Here is a 15,365-nt window from a genome sequence, read left to right on the forward strand (position 1 = left end):
ACTTTGTCATCACCAAGCAAACCTTGATTGCTTAGCTCCCTGAGACCTCTCTCACTGATATGAGCTAGTCTCATATGCCAGAGCTTAGTTTTATCTCTGACAACACTTGCTGAGATTCCATGCCCAAGTGAGGATCCAACAAGTATGTACAGCCCATTTTTCCTAACCCCTTTCATTACAATTTTACCTTAATCAGAAACCTGTATTTCTCCATTCTCAGCTTTAATGGTACACCCTGATTGGTCAATCATTCCTAGGGATATTAGATTTCTTTTTAGTTCAGGGACATATCTTACATGGTGCAAATCTCTAGTGAAACCATCATGCATTTTTAAACTAATGGTTCCTATTCCAGCAACCTTGCAAGCCAAATTGTTCCCTAACAGCACCTTCCCTCCATTCACACTTTCAAAGGTCTTAAAGAGGTTTTTGTTTGGACACATATGGAAAGAGCAGCCTGAATCTAATATCCACTCACCAGTTGGATGTCTCTCTGCAGCCACTAGGACATCAGCTTCATCATAATCACCTTCATCCTCTGAAGCTACAACAGCCTTCCCATTTGACTTCTTCTGTAGCTCTTCTAGTTTCTTTTTCTCAAAGCAATCCTTGATGTAGTGTCCCTTTTTCTGACAGAAGTAACACTTCCTCTTCTTCTTCTTCTTTTTCGCTTTATCTTTCTGGTTATTGTTCTTTTTCTGCTTGTTGTGTTTCCTTTCTGGCTTTCCTTTGGCAACTAAACCTTCTGCATTGGTTTGATCTTTCACCTCTGATCTTTTCTTCAAATCCTTGGATTCTAGTGCATCTTTGACATCTTTCAAAGATAGGATTTGTCTGCCATAGAGGAGAATATCTACAAAATGTTCGTAAGATTCTGGAAGGGAACTTAGAAGGATGAGTGCCCTGTCTTTATCTTCAAGAATTATGTTGACATTCTCAAGAACAAGAATGAGTTTATTAAACTCATCCACGTGATCTTTCATGGCTACTCCATCTTTCATTGAGAATGTGTATAATCTTCTCTTCATGTACAGCCTCTTTGCTAATGATTTCTTCAGAAACATTTCTTCTAGCTTTGCCCACAAACCAGTTGCCGTTCTTTCTTTGGATACTTCTCTCAAGACTTCATCAGAGAGATGCAAGATAATGGTGCTATGGGCCTTATTGTTTATGATCCTCTGGTCTGCACCAAAGCTTGAAGAACCTTCTACCTTCTCTTTCTTGGCCATCAGATCTTCTTCATCATCGAGGGCACTGTCAAGCCCTTGTTGAATCAGAATTGCTCTCATCTTCAAACTCCAGAGATAGAAATCATTATCTCCATTGAACTTTTCAAGATCAACTCTGGTGCTTGCCATTTTTGAGTCTGATCCCAACCAACACTAAGCTTTGATACTAGTTTGTTATGGCAAACGAGTTTATTTCACTCTCTTAAACAAGAATTAAGCAACCCACGAAACCAGAATTGATAAAAAACAAGATTACGAAAAAGAACAGAGCAATCAAAGATTCTCAACACACCAAGAAACTAACGTGGTTCAGCTCCACAAAGGAACCTACATCCACGGCTGTAAAAGCCAGCAAGGGCAGAAGCTTTATTGAACAAGAAGATGATGGATTACAACTGAGTTACCAATTACAGATTAAAACCTTTCTAATCTTTAGCGTTTTCTCTCTGTAATGCTTAAGTGTTTCTCTCTGCTCTGTAAATTGGAAACTAGCTTAGAGACAACTTATATATATGTATGCTTCTCACGTGTGTATCCACTTGCGATGAATCAGTCTGTTATTAACTAACTAACCAACTCTCGATTTGGATCCCATTTATGCCATCTCACCTGCCACCTCAGCAAGTTCATAACAGATTATAACTAACTTCGGCTTCACATTAATCTTTACTAATCGCTGAAGTTAAAAAAAAAAATTAAAACAAGTTAAAACAGTTCCATCTCAAAATCAATAGGGTGTAACTTAAGGATGTAAAAAACATCCATCTAAACTAGATTCGGACTGGATCCGACCTAGTCCAGGGATGAGTCAATCTAATCTCGGGCATCACCTGATAAGTCTGTGGTCTGGCCAAGAACTTGAATTTTCTTTAAAAAATTATAATATATATATATTATAGTAAATAATTATATCTATTTAGCTCATCTATTACATATATTTAAAATTTTAAATATTTATATTTTCATGCCCAATTATAAAATTATGAAATAAATTAAAAAAATACATACATGACATTATAAAATATAGCATCCAAGCTTTTTAAGCCCGAACAAAAACCCCGGCCATTGTGTTCAAAACATATGTCCAAATTAGATCCAGGCATTGCCATATTCGAGCCCGACCTTGGGTTTTGCCATTACTTTGGATTATTATAAGTATTTCTAAATTTCAGTCTAATTTAATTATGTGATGCACAAATTATCTTTATCACTTCTTTCATTTAGATATTAATAAATTTCACCGAAATGGTCACCAAAAAACAAAAAAGAGAAAAATCAGATAGTTAACTTTTCTTCTTCTTTACTCCATTATTCAATGGGAATACAATAAACTAGGAGAAAGGAGAAATTAAGGAGAAAATTAGATTGATTGTTGCAATGATAAAAACTCATGCAAGTGCTTATTTAAATATATGTGTGGTATTTTAATCAAAATCGAGGGATATAAACAAAATTTTCCCTAAATTGCATAAAATTAAGAAACCAGTAGTCACTGAAAGAAAAACAGAGTAAGAGTAAGAAGAGTTCAAACTTCAAAAGATGGAACCCGAAGAAGAAACGCTAGCAACAATCCCTGAAGAAGACGAAGATGATGATGAAGGCACGGCCATGCCCGACGTTAAGAACAACTGTAAAATAAAAACAAAGGGCAGCTCTTCGGAGTCGAGCGATGCCTCTGACGCCGACTCGGATTCTGACTCAGAATTCGAAGCAAAACAGAACATGGAGCTTCAAACCTTAAGAGTATCAGCTATCCAATGAACCTTCCAATTACGACATCCATGTCCAAGTAACTTCAATACGCATATTTATGGAGTGATTTTGAGGATACCATTTGCTTGTTCTTTCTTGGATTGCGAAAAAAATGGTTTTTTATTTTTTTTTTATTTTCAGTACATAAAGGTTTTAAGAAAAATGGGTGAGATAGAGAAGTTAAGACAAGCTAGGGAAGCCATGAATGAGATTTTTCCATTGACTCCTGCCATGTGGCAAGAATAGGCGAGAGATGAAGCCGCTATTTCAACTGGGTATGTGTCATTTCCTTTCTGCAGTGGTTTTTTATTTTGTGAACAAATATTTTTTTGCTTAGAGATATAGATGTTTATGTTAGTTGTTTGCTATCGTAAAAAGGAAGAAAACCTGCTCAAAAGGTATTAAGGAAAGAAAAAAGGAACCAATTTGAAGAAGGAGATATTTATAGTGGGAGTTCTATTCTTTGGGGTTTAATTGATGGAAAGAATCTCACAAAACAAAATGGAAACTATACTTTTTTTTTCTTTTTTTTTTTAATTGTACAGGTAACGGGACTAATTTTCAGATAGTTTTCAAATTACACTTATTTACAAAAAAGCAATACCAAATGATTTCCTTTCCTTTTGAAACATGTTGTGGAATCAAGTAACAGTGAAATAAATAGAAAAATGGTAATTCTCTGATAGTATTTTTTCCTTTTCTAAAAGGGATGGTGGGGTTTGGTTGTTTGCAAAATTATTGCTGTGGTTGTCTATTTGTTTTTGTTTTCACTTTGTTAATTAATTAGCGAACTAATCATGTAATCATTTGTAAAAGGATCACTAGCATCAGCTTAAGAATGCAGTTTACTCTTCTTTTTTTTTAGATTTTTATTCCTAGGATTTGGTTTCACTCTATTTCGATTATTGACATTGTTGAAGAGGGCAGTAAAAGGCTGCTGAATGTCATCAAATGCTTGCATCTTACCTCACAAATTGGGCAAATATCGGTTGGTTTCTCTATAGGCGGCCATCAAGAATTGAAAGTAACAACAGCCACCATATATCGAAAATTAATTTTATGAATATTTTTTACTTGAAATCTTTGAAAAGATAAACTATCCAAATTAGATTAGAGATATACATATATTCAGTACCAATTAAAAATGTGAATATGATTTAATAAGAAAGAACAAGAATTGAACATGTCCCAAAAGACCAAAAATTAGATTACACAAACTTGCACGCAGGCATATCATATATTAATCTTAATTTTTTATTTTGTTGCTGAAAATTAATTAATTTATTCCACTATTTTGGTTTTTTAATTTTATGGTGTGTATCACATTAGCCACTTCTGAATTAAGTTGCATATATGTTAATTCAAAGAAATGGATCTTTTGTATCAATCAAACTTACTTTAGTAATATTCTTCATCATTATGGTTATTGTCATCGAAATCAAATGGTTGTTATTCCCATTGCAACCATATTGTTATAAATTGCATTGTTTCCTATGACAAATATAATAAAATCTCGATAAATTAATAGCTCTGGGACCAATGAAAAATTTGTTCAAATTTAACGAATACTAATTAATCGATAAGTTAATAAATTATTAATTTATGAAAATATTTATTATTTTGGAAAAATATGATTACGTTTATGGTATTGATTTACCTTGAGTTAGAATCTATTATGTTTTATTTGAATACTATTTTTCTTTTAAGAAGATTTTTAATAGTTAACTGCTTTAAAATAATCAGACTATTGTATGGTTTTTATTTTTCCACGTTAAAGATGATAGTTATACCATACAAACTGTTTTGAACAAAGTATTAGATGATATTGACATTGAATAATTTTTTGTCGCAAAATGACAATACCAACTAGAATTTCGTTTCACATGCATTACAAAAGTAAAAAATGAGATCCAAGTTGAAATTAATTTAAAAAGAAATAAACGATGTTGAGAATATATTTCACACAAATCATATAGACATATCACATGGATTTTTTTTATACTAGATAATTATTAATCTATGTAATAATATATTTCCTTCAAAATATACTATTTGATTTCAAAATTATTTTAAAAAATTTAATATCACTATAATAGTCATGATTCAATCGGTTTGATTTTTTTTTTCCTTTTTGTTTAAGAAAAAAGATGGGAAGATAGTTAAATGATGAAGACACAAGTTAAGCAGATCCAATAAACAGGGGAAAGTGAATTACTGTCCTCAAGCACATTCTCTAATAATCTCAATTTTCTACGTACATATTTGTGAATTCATGTCACATGCAACAGTCTTTTTGGGTTTTGTTGCATCAATTCTTTGGTGATTTATCTTTTTTTATTATTTTATGACGCAAGAGTCCTGGTAGCAATACATTTGGAATAAAATGATTTAATTTATTTTTTGTTGTTATTAACAAAAATGATATATTATTAATTAATCAACTCATCGAGATATTGGTTTCATTTGTAACAACTAGCTAATTGCTTAGTACATTGTTGTACTTCTCATTATCAAATCAAGAAGAACTTGTAAATAAGAACATAGACGTGGTACGCCATGATGTGATAAATTTAATTCAAATCTAAATTAAGAGATGATTCATACATATAGGTACATACTGAACAAAGATATTTAAAAATACGCATTCAATTTTATGATATACCTAACAATAATTGGTTTATTGTCCATATCAAAGGGAGTGAATAGAAATAATGTAGAAAATAAAAAAGATGAACCAGCGCACATGATGATTTATAAAATAATAAATTAAATTTATATCATTTTTAATAAGTGTGAGATTATTTACACTTAAAATTTATTTTGAACATTCTTATTTTTTACTACAACAAAACCCTCATTAAGACCAATTCAATATAAATAAATAGAATAATAATACTTTTGACACCAACCTAGCGCTTACACGCCCATGTGAAATTATTAAACCTTAAATTTAGAACGTTCTTCCTCAGCATTAAAACTCGTGCATTGTTTAAAAGTATATTTAACACATTTCCACAAAGAGACTCCATGATTCAAATTTCTTTGACTTAAATTTCAATTTTTGTTGAAGATATATCTATTCCATATAAAGATTTCAATTTTCTATACAATCATGAGCTGCGTATATATATATACACATATAACTGTTCTGCGAATATATAGAAGCAATTTCAACCATCCAACTTTTTTTTTTTGAATTTTAATGAATATCAATTTTATATGTTGGACAACTATGAAAAATAAAATTAGCAAAATGATATTATTAACAAATAGGGAGAGCAAAAGGTAATTATATCTTGGTGTGCTAAATATTTTTATGGGTGTACGGAAAAAATAAAGATAATAGAAGTAATGTTATCGAGGAGCATTTTGGTATTTATGAAAGTGTTCAAAGTGAAAAGTGATTTCCTAAAATCTATTAACTAATGCACATAATAAAAGGGCATTTTGAGAAAATTTTAGATTACAAATAGTCCCACCCTTTAATATTCTTCAATCAATGTGTTTATTTCAAAATAAAAAATCCATCTATTTATTACTTTCTAACTAGTAATATTAATGTGTTAATAATTGTGAAGAAACCGTGTAATTTATATGATGTAGAAAACCCTTTAGACACAATAACCCGAATTTCTAACAGTAGCGGTTGGACTTTCTTGAGAACAAGATTTAACGTGGTTCGCATAAATGCACAATCTACATCCACGGGAGAAGCCACAGAAAAAAGCTTTATTGATGATTCAAAATGAATTTTACAGAGCTAATACAGAGGAGATTACAAGGAACAAGAAGACTCTTTCTCTCTTTCTAAGATCTCTCCGGAAAGCTCTCAAAATCCTATGCAAATTTTTTTCAACAACCAGCCTCTTCATACCCCTGATATTGAAACCCAATTGCACAGCTTTTACATGAATGACAATGAATGAAGTTATGTTAATTTACATTAAGTAGAAACCTTCCTAAATAGGAATAGAAATACTCTATTAACATATCGAATACTACCTTAATAAAAATTTAGTTGACAAAAAAAAAAGCCTTGAAGGCTTGAAATAATTAACCCTAATTAAATAATTGTCTTACATAACCAATTTTTTCCTTTCTTAATTTAATAAGACATCGCCACACTCCTGATTTTATAATATAAAGCATAAAATATAATAGACAAGTTTGAGTTTACTTTTTTGATCATTGAGCATGCAATTCTCTGAAAAAAACTCATTGTGTTTGTGTCTATTGTAAATTTATGACATTTACTAATCTTTTGGGTTTTGTTGTATCTATTCTTTGGTACGTGTTCATCATGTTTTCATTCTTTTCTAATGCAAGATTCTTGGTTACATTAGGAATCAGAGTGAAATTCCAATTTTAAAGTTTGGAGAAATAAAATGTAATATGATTTTTTTTCATGAATAAAATGATTTAATTTACTTTTTTCTACTAGCAAAAATTATTACTTTATTAAACCCATCAAGCTATTGGCTTCATTTATAAGCCGGTCAGTCAGTTTTTTAGTTTCAATTGTTATCTTTTAAAAGATAATAGAAAAATCTTACTTTGAGTGTATTTTATCACTTCACTAAAATTTTATTAACCCATCAAGTTATTGGCTTCAGCTTTTCGTTCTGTTTTCTTGTATATGTTGCAATTTTCAAGTATCTCTCAAAATTTTAGACCGTCAACACCTGCAGGAAAATTGCATATATTCTATCATTCAACCTCAACAAATAAATTCTTTTCACTGGAATCCAACAATCGTTAAGTGTTAACCTTGTAGTTCTCAAAAGCAGAAATTGTTGTATTAATTTTTTCAAAGTGTCTCAGTTAAAAGAAAACTAAAGATGGAAGAGAGTGAAATTTCAACTGAGATCTTGCCACATAAGACTATCGATTTAATCCTTTCTGTATCTTTCTTCTATCAGCAGACAATCCTTGATATACAGTTGCAAGAGCGAGGTAGGCACGCTCTTGTCCAAAAAGTATTTTAGCTTCGATCGAATATAAAGCCAAAGATACACCAACGACGTGAGATTTTGACCAACTGAAGACAGGCATTCCAGGTTTTGGAAATCATAAATCCACAAACGGGTTCCTAACTCCTGTGGCGAAATGACACCAAGTCGTGAAGTCCTCCGATTGACAGTCGTTGTAGAGATGAGAATCTGCTCAATCCCCCTTCCCCCCACCCATCGATGGCTTCCAAATCTTCATATCATGAATATAAAGTGACTGAATGTTGCTGGGAAACATACCATCATCTGCCTCAACTGGGAAGCAGTACCCTATACGCTTGCCAGGCCTGCTCTGTTAAATCTTGAAGACTGTGCTTGTCCTTGCGTGAGGCCTCTAGTTTATCACACCACGTTATTCGGAGCTTAGTCAGTTCCGCAGAAGGCAACCCTCCGTCAGGAAAGGGTCATTTCAATAAAAGCACAGTACAATTGCTTAACTAATTTTTTGAAAACAGAGATATGAGAGATTGACAATTTACAATTGCTTAACTGCTCAAGAAGAGAGCAAGCTTGAAATATGAAATATGAAAAAGAGAGCACAAATGACAAATCTTAAGGAATTGGCAGGATTCACGTCCGACCAACTCCACGTTGCTAAAGCAAAGGATTAATTTTTGAGAAATTGTAAAGAAACTAATACAAGTGAAATCAGAGCCTGTTCATTTGATTATTGGCTAAGGGTGATTTTCAGTAACGTTTTCAAAGAAGATATAGGACAAAGATCAAAACGACAAAATAAGAAATTTCCACACATGCGTGCATGTGTCTGACCAACAGAACATGGCTTGTGGCAAGGATCGATCAAAGAAATATAAACTTACAATTTTATTAAAGTAAGCATCAAAATGTTTGGCAAGTTTTAGATTTGTAGAATATTGGGAAAACAGACAAATCATCAATGAAGACATTGCAAGTTAGCAGATCAATTAAACAGAGGAAATAACTGATCAATTCTTTGTTCAATGGCCACAGAAATAGATTAAATATATCTACAAGACTACATTAATTCTAATGGCATGGTAGCATCTCCATGCAACATTACATTAAGATGAAACGTAATTATTAATTTAATTATATAGTAAGCGACTCTTACAGAAAAATAAGAAATGAAATAAGGCAAAATCAATAAAAGTACATTTTATAAAAGACACAGATACATAGTATAAATTTAGTTTTGAATTACATAATTATTAATTTATATAGTAAGCGAGTCTTACAGAAAAATAAGAATTTTTTAAAAGAGATTTGCTGAAGGAAAAAGTTTAGTTTGGTTTAGCTTGTGAAGGCTCAAGTAATTGAAAGCAATACAAGCGAAGGAAACATATACTTCACCACGTTATCTCTGTTTTCTCTATGATTTTGTCTCTGATTCATCTCTTTCTTTCTTCTTAATTCTATTTCTTGGTAGTTTAAGTCTGGTTTGTCGAATATTGAGTTGATTCAGATTCGGTTCTGTGCTTGTGCATCTTGTGTTGGTCTCATTCAAGATCTTGGGCAGAGTCTTCGGTTTGACAAGTTAATTAGATCGTCCAAAGCTCTACATTTTTTTTTTAAACAAAAAAAGAAGCACAGTCTGCTATTAATACTATATAAACTCGTGTCTAATTACCAAAATAAATTCAACATTAACAAATAATAAAAGCTAATTTCATTGTTACCGCCTGTTGTGCTTTCTTTTATTTTATTTTTTTCTTTTTGTTATTGAAGATACGTCGCAAACTGCTTTGCCCGGAAGCTAATTATAGAATTTCCTCAGTGGCCATCCATTTTTATGTCTATTTTATGTACTATTGGCCACCAAGTAGCTTGCTCATATATGTGTATTGGGTTGTCACAGGCCTTAAAGCTGAAAATCCATCCCCAATCTAAAGTGAAAAACAGTTGCTAGAACAGAATCTATGTTTTGATGTCTTAGTTTATAAGCTCAAACAAATTAATAGTATACAGAAAATGCATGATAGAACCCAAAACTCATATTGATTTTTTAGTTTCGAAATTCATTTCAGAAAATCTGTTCCGTTCAACAGATCCAACTAAAATTACCAACTAAACTCTAGCCACGTACTTGTGTACATATAGGTAGAGCACTAGGTCAACAAAGGAGTCCATCTTTAAGGCCTTGTCTAAGACTGTGGTTGTCTTTTTCATGAGCTTCTTGTTAGATTAATTTTATATTAATCTAATATTTAGGGCCACACATGAAATAAATAATATGTGTGTGCTATTATTTAATAAGTCAAGAATTAAGTGATTTATTTGAATTTAATTAAATGGGAAAGAGTATAATTGTTGTGGATTAAATGCATAGATACCAGAATTTAATTATCACTTTAATGAGGGGCTGAAGTGATAATTATCATAAATAACTGCTGAACAGTTTTCATTAGAAAACCACCAGTCATGTTATTGAATTAAAAGGGGTTATGGTCCCCAATCTCTCTTCATCCTCTGCAATTTCTCTAATCCTCTTAGAGAGAATTCTACACTCTAGAGAAAAAGAGAAGATTGGATGTTCATCTCCTATACTCAAGAACCACTACGAATCACCGTGGATTCAGGTATGCTTCCGCTTTCGTATTTCTCAGTAATTTAATCTGGATGTTATGAGGACTTAAGGTTTTACACTTCTGGCTTTCCAGCTTGCTGAGCGACGTACACATAAAGAGGTTATCCTTCTCTTTTTTACTCTGTTTTCATATCACAGAATCCATTTTTGAATATATGTATTTAGGTACACACACGCATGAATATGCATGTTTTTATGAGTATATTTAAGTATATCCAATGTTGAATATATCCAATGTTGAATAACTCTTCCATTTGAACATGACAGTAATCAGATAGTTGATATTTATGTTACAAAAATTGGAAGCAACATAAGGAATTCAGAATCATGCAAGGACTTGGATGTTTTCGTTAATTCACTGGGCATATGTTTATCCAACCTCTGATTTTTCTTAATATTTCTCACTTGTTCATTTCATGGCACTTTTAGCCGCTACATTGGCATTTTCTGCCATTTGCTTTTGTTCATTGAAGTAAGTTAGCTTATGAAATTGCTTTTTGACAAATGTTCTTCAGAGGGATTGTGAAAAGGCCAAATCAACTGAGATGATCGGGTTTTCTAGATCAGCCATCTCTGTCCTCAACGGTGCTGAACCGTCAATTACTGAGACACCAAACTCTGACCTGATTCATATGGATGTAGACCAAAGCTTCTTGCCTGCACCATCTCTGGTCAAAGCTGCTATCTTTGAAAGTTTTGCAGGACAAAACATGTCTGAGTCAGAAATTGACGTCACCCCTAGCGTAAGACATATATATCAAGAGCAATTTTGGTTTCTCAGTCGATACAGATACAGAATTCACATATGCAGGTTGCTCTCAATCTCTGTTTAATAGGCTAGTCCTCTGCTGTATCCTAGAAGGTGGACCATTATGCTTCCCAGCTGGCTCGAATGGGAACTATGTTTCTGCTGCAAAATTTTTGAAAGCCAACATTGTGAATATCCCTACTGAATATGAAGTGGGCTTTAAGGTGACAGAGAAGACACTTGTGACAATACTCGAGACTGTAAAGAAGCCGTGGGTAAACATTTCTGGTCCAACCGTCAATCCAACTGGCTTGCTTTACAGCAACCGTCAATCCATTTCTCTATTACTTTCTAACTTGTCATATTAATGTGTTAATAGTTGTGAAGATCCGGTGTAATTTATATGATGTAGGAAGCACTTTAGACACAATAACCAGAAATTCTGAGAGTAGTGGCTGGACTTGCTTGAACACAACCTCCGTTTCAATTACTTCTTTGACTGTGCCCAAACTCTTTCAAGGCTAATTTCAAAATTTTTTCATATTGTGCCTAAATCGCTTCCTACATCATTATAACAGTTTTTTTAAAGTTGCTGAGTCCAAATCTCCAATAACTAATAAATTATGATAAGAAATAGAAATATTAATAGTGATGCCACAAACGCTTAGAAGCCCCTTGTTTTCAGTGCATCACATTCCGAAATTGAAATTAACAGTAGTTGCGAAGGCAGAGCAGCCCCTGTTTTTTTACAATTGTACAAAAATGGGAAGTAAAGCCAATTCAGGGAGCTCCCCTGCTTTCGACTTAAACATACATAATCCGAAGAATTTATAATTAAATAAATCATTCAAAATCTCCTTTAATTGAACCCCCACTTCTACGGTTTAATAGGTGGCTAACGTAGTGAAATTAACATTTGGCTCATGAAGTTGCCATTATATGTATTGAAAAATAAAATAATACAAGAAATTGAAAATTATTTGGCACTGGAACATGTTGGATTGTTAGTTGTTAATTACGATGGGTATATAATCTGTCAGCAATTCTCCTCCTAGAATCTGCAAATTAATTAATTAAAAAATAAAATTATTAAAATATTAAATGCAAATTAATTAATTAAAAAATAAAATTATTAAAATATTAAATGCAAATTAATTAATTATTAATTTATAGATTTACGTTTTGCAAATTGTGCGCGGGATGACAAAAAATGCAATCATGTGCCGTTAACATTTACATGGTTAATGTCATCAAGATCACATGGTTGTTATTTATGAAAAGAGAATTGCTGGAAATTTTGTTAATCCACTATTGCAACAATATATTGTTATAAATTGCATTGTGTAATGTATGTGAACCAAAAAAAAAAAAAGGCGGTAAAGTAAAATCAATAAAAATAGGGAAAAGGACACAAAGACCCCCAACGTTTAAATAAGGGACACAAAATTTCCTAATGTTTCAAAAAAGATACTCAGACCCCTATTTGTTAATAGTAAATTATAATTTTACCATTATACCCTTATAGCATATTAAAAAATAATTGTTCATTATCCAATTTATTTCTATATTATTAATAAAATTACGAATATAACTTCATTACCCAATTTTTCCATTTAATTTTTATCAAATTTTATCTTCAAACTAAATAAATTTAATCCAATGCTCAAAAATAAAAATAAATTAAATTGATTATTAATATAATAAAAATAACAATTCTCCATATGTTATTTCTTATAATTTCTTATATATAAATTAAATTGACAATTTCTTAAAAATAACAATTCTCCATATATAAATTAAATTTATTTTAATTTAATATATGTTATTTTTATATTAAATATATGTTATTTTTATTATATTAGTAATCAATTTAATTTATTTTTATTCTTAAGTAATGGATTAAATTTATTTAGTTTGAAGAGAAAATTTGACAAAAATTAAATGGAAAAATTGGATAATGAAGTTATATTCGTAATTTTATTAATAATATAGGAATAAATTGGATAATGAACAATTATTTTTTAATATGCTATAAGGGTATAATGGTAAAATTATAATTTACTGTTAACAAATGGGGATCTGAGTGTCTTTTTTGAAACATTAGAGAGTTTTGTGTCCCTTATTCAAACATTGGGGGTCTCTGTGTCCTTTTCCCATAAAAATAAAAGAAGAAGCTGGAAACAGGGAGAACACATACACACGTGTGAGAGAGAAGAAGAAGCTACCAAAAACCCGACCCGCACCCGAGAACCGACCGGTTGTATTTCACGATACCGGCCACCTCACCGGCCGAGCAAGGTATCAATTAGAAGCTTAAAGACTGGCCATTATATCCCAGCCGTCAGCGTCGCCAAAAACCGACCGGAACGCCGCCGTTTGTAGCACGAAAAACTGGCCATTCCCGTCCGACCATTCCCGTCACCTGAAACGGCCGAATTGCCATCGACCGGCTACTTAGAGGCTCACGGCTGTGGGAGCTCGATCCACCGCCATCGTCGCGCGTGGGATGTCACCGCTGGCACCGTTGGATATAAATCAATCACCATAGACTCTCTTTGTCTCATAACACAATGGGTGATGATTTGATCAACATTCGTTAGAGCTGCAGTTCTTTCTTTTGGGTACTTTTTTATTTTCATTCAGTCAGATTCAGTTGCATATTTTCTTTTAGTCCAAATCGAAATCAGATATTAAGTACATCTTCCAGAATGGATGCAACAAAAATTCTATCTGATCTGCAGTTCATGAAAAGTGGCCGAATGCTTCCGGCAATTCAGGCAAATAGAAGCTTTGTTGACTGATTGCTCTTCGTGTGAAATTCTACCTAATGGCTATCCTTTTAATGGTTTAAATTCTTCTTTTTTTTCATTGAACTGTTGATTTATACTGTCTTGTATGCAAATTAAATTCGGAATTTCTGATGATATAATCTTGATTTAGAACAGATTCGGTAACATGTGGCATTCTACATTCTTGCAATGCCATTTCTTGTTATGGCAGCAGCATTTTTTATCATCGTTTCTAGAGAGAATGAAGAGAGAGAGAAAGTATCATCTTATTCCTTGTTAGTTTCTCCGTGTGAGCTCTGTAAAATTACTTTGAATCATAAATAAAACCCAAGTCATATGTAGCTAGTTTCTGTGTGTGATTGTTTGTTAATCTTGCTTATTTCTTTTTTCCTAATGGCTGAAATATTGCTTTAAGTTCTCAAGTCATCTATTGAGTTCATCGAGGTCATTCCATTGTTCATATGTAGCTAGTTTGATCTTGAACAAGGTCTTGGGCAGTGTTTTGATGGCTTGATTAGCGGCTATCTTGACAGTACAATTGGTATCAGAACTAGTTCTTCAGATCAAGATCCAAGTATGGCTACATCAAAGATTGATCTCCAGAAGTTCAATGGAAAGAACTTTAATATACAAAACTTGTATCTAATGGTTTACATTTGGAGATGATGTAATAAAGTGCTTTTGATAAATTCGCCTGGTCGGTTTACTACTTCACTAACCATTAATGAGCAAATCCTCCCAGTGACCCTCAAACTCTTCTACACAATTATAATAATTTCAGTTTTAGATATACAAAAATAAACAGCTCTCAAATATATTATTTGATAATGACAAAAACAACAATTCACTCCAATAAATCTCATAATAAATACATGGTCTCTATTGCAAGTCTTTTTAGGACGCATTCAAAAAGAAAACATAGGGAATGGCATTGCAAGAATATGGAATCAGAATAAAAGTGATACAGAGAGAAAAAAAAGGGGGGGGGGGGGGGGGATGGTCGGATTGCTTTGTTTGCAAATTAGGAAATAACTTTTGTAAAATAAAAGTTATTTTACTAATGATGGTGATTAATTTATTTAACTTGTCATAGTCTTTAATTAAGAATGAAGTGCAATAAAAGCTTGTTGAATTTCATCAAAGGCTTGTATCTCATCTCACAAATTGGCAATATCGATCGGCTTCTTTATAGGCGTAGCCATGACGAATTTATCACTTCTTTCATATTGATACCCATAAATTTCAACCTTATTTTATTTTTGATGCACATTC

Source organism: Citrus sinensis, chromosome 5 (assembly GCF_022201045.2).
Source record: "Citrus sinensis cultivar Valencia sweet orange chromosome 5, DVS_A1.0, whole genome shotgun sequence".
In the NCBI taxonomy this organism is placed as follows: domain Eukaryota; kingdom Viridiplantae; phylum Streptophyta; class Magnoliopsida; order Sapindales; family Rutaceae; genus Citrus; species Citrus sinensis.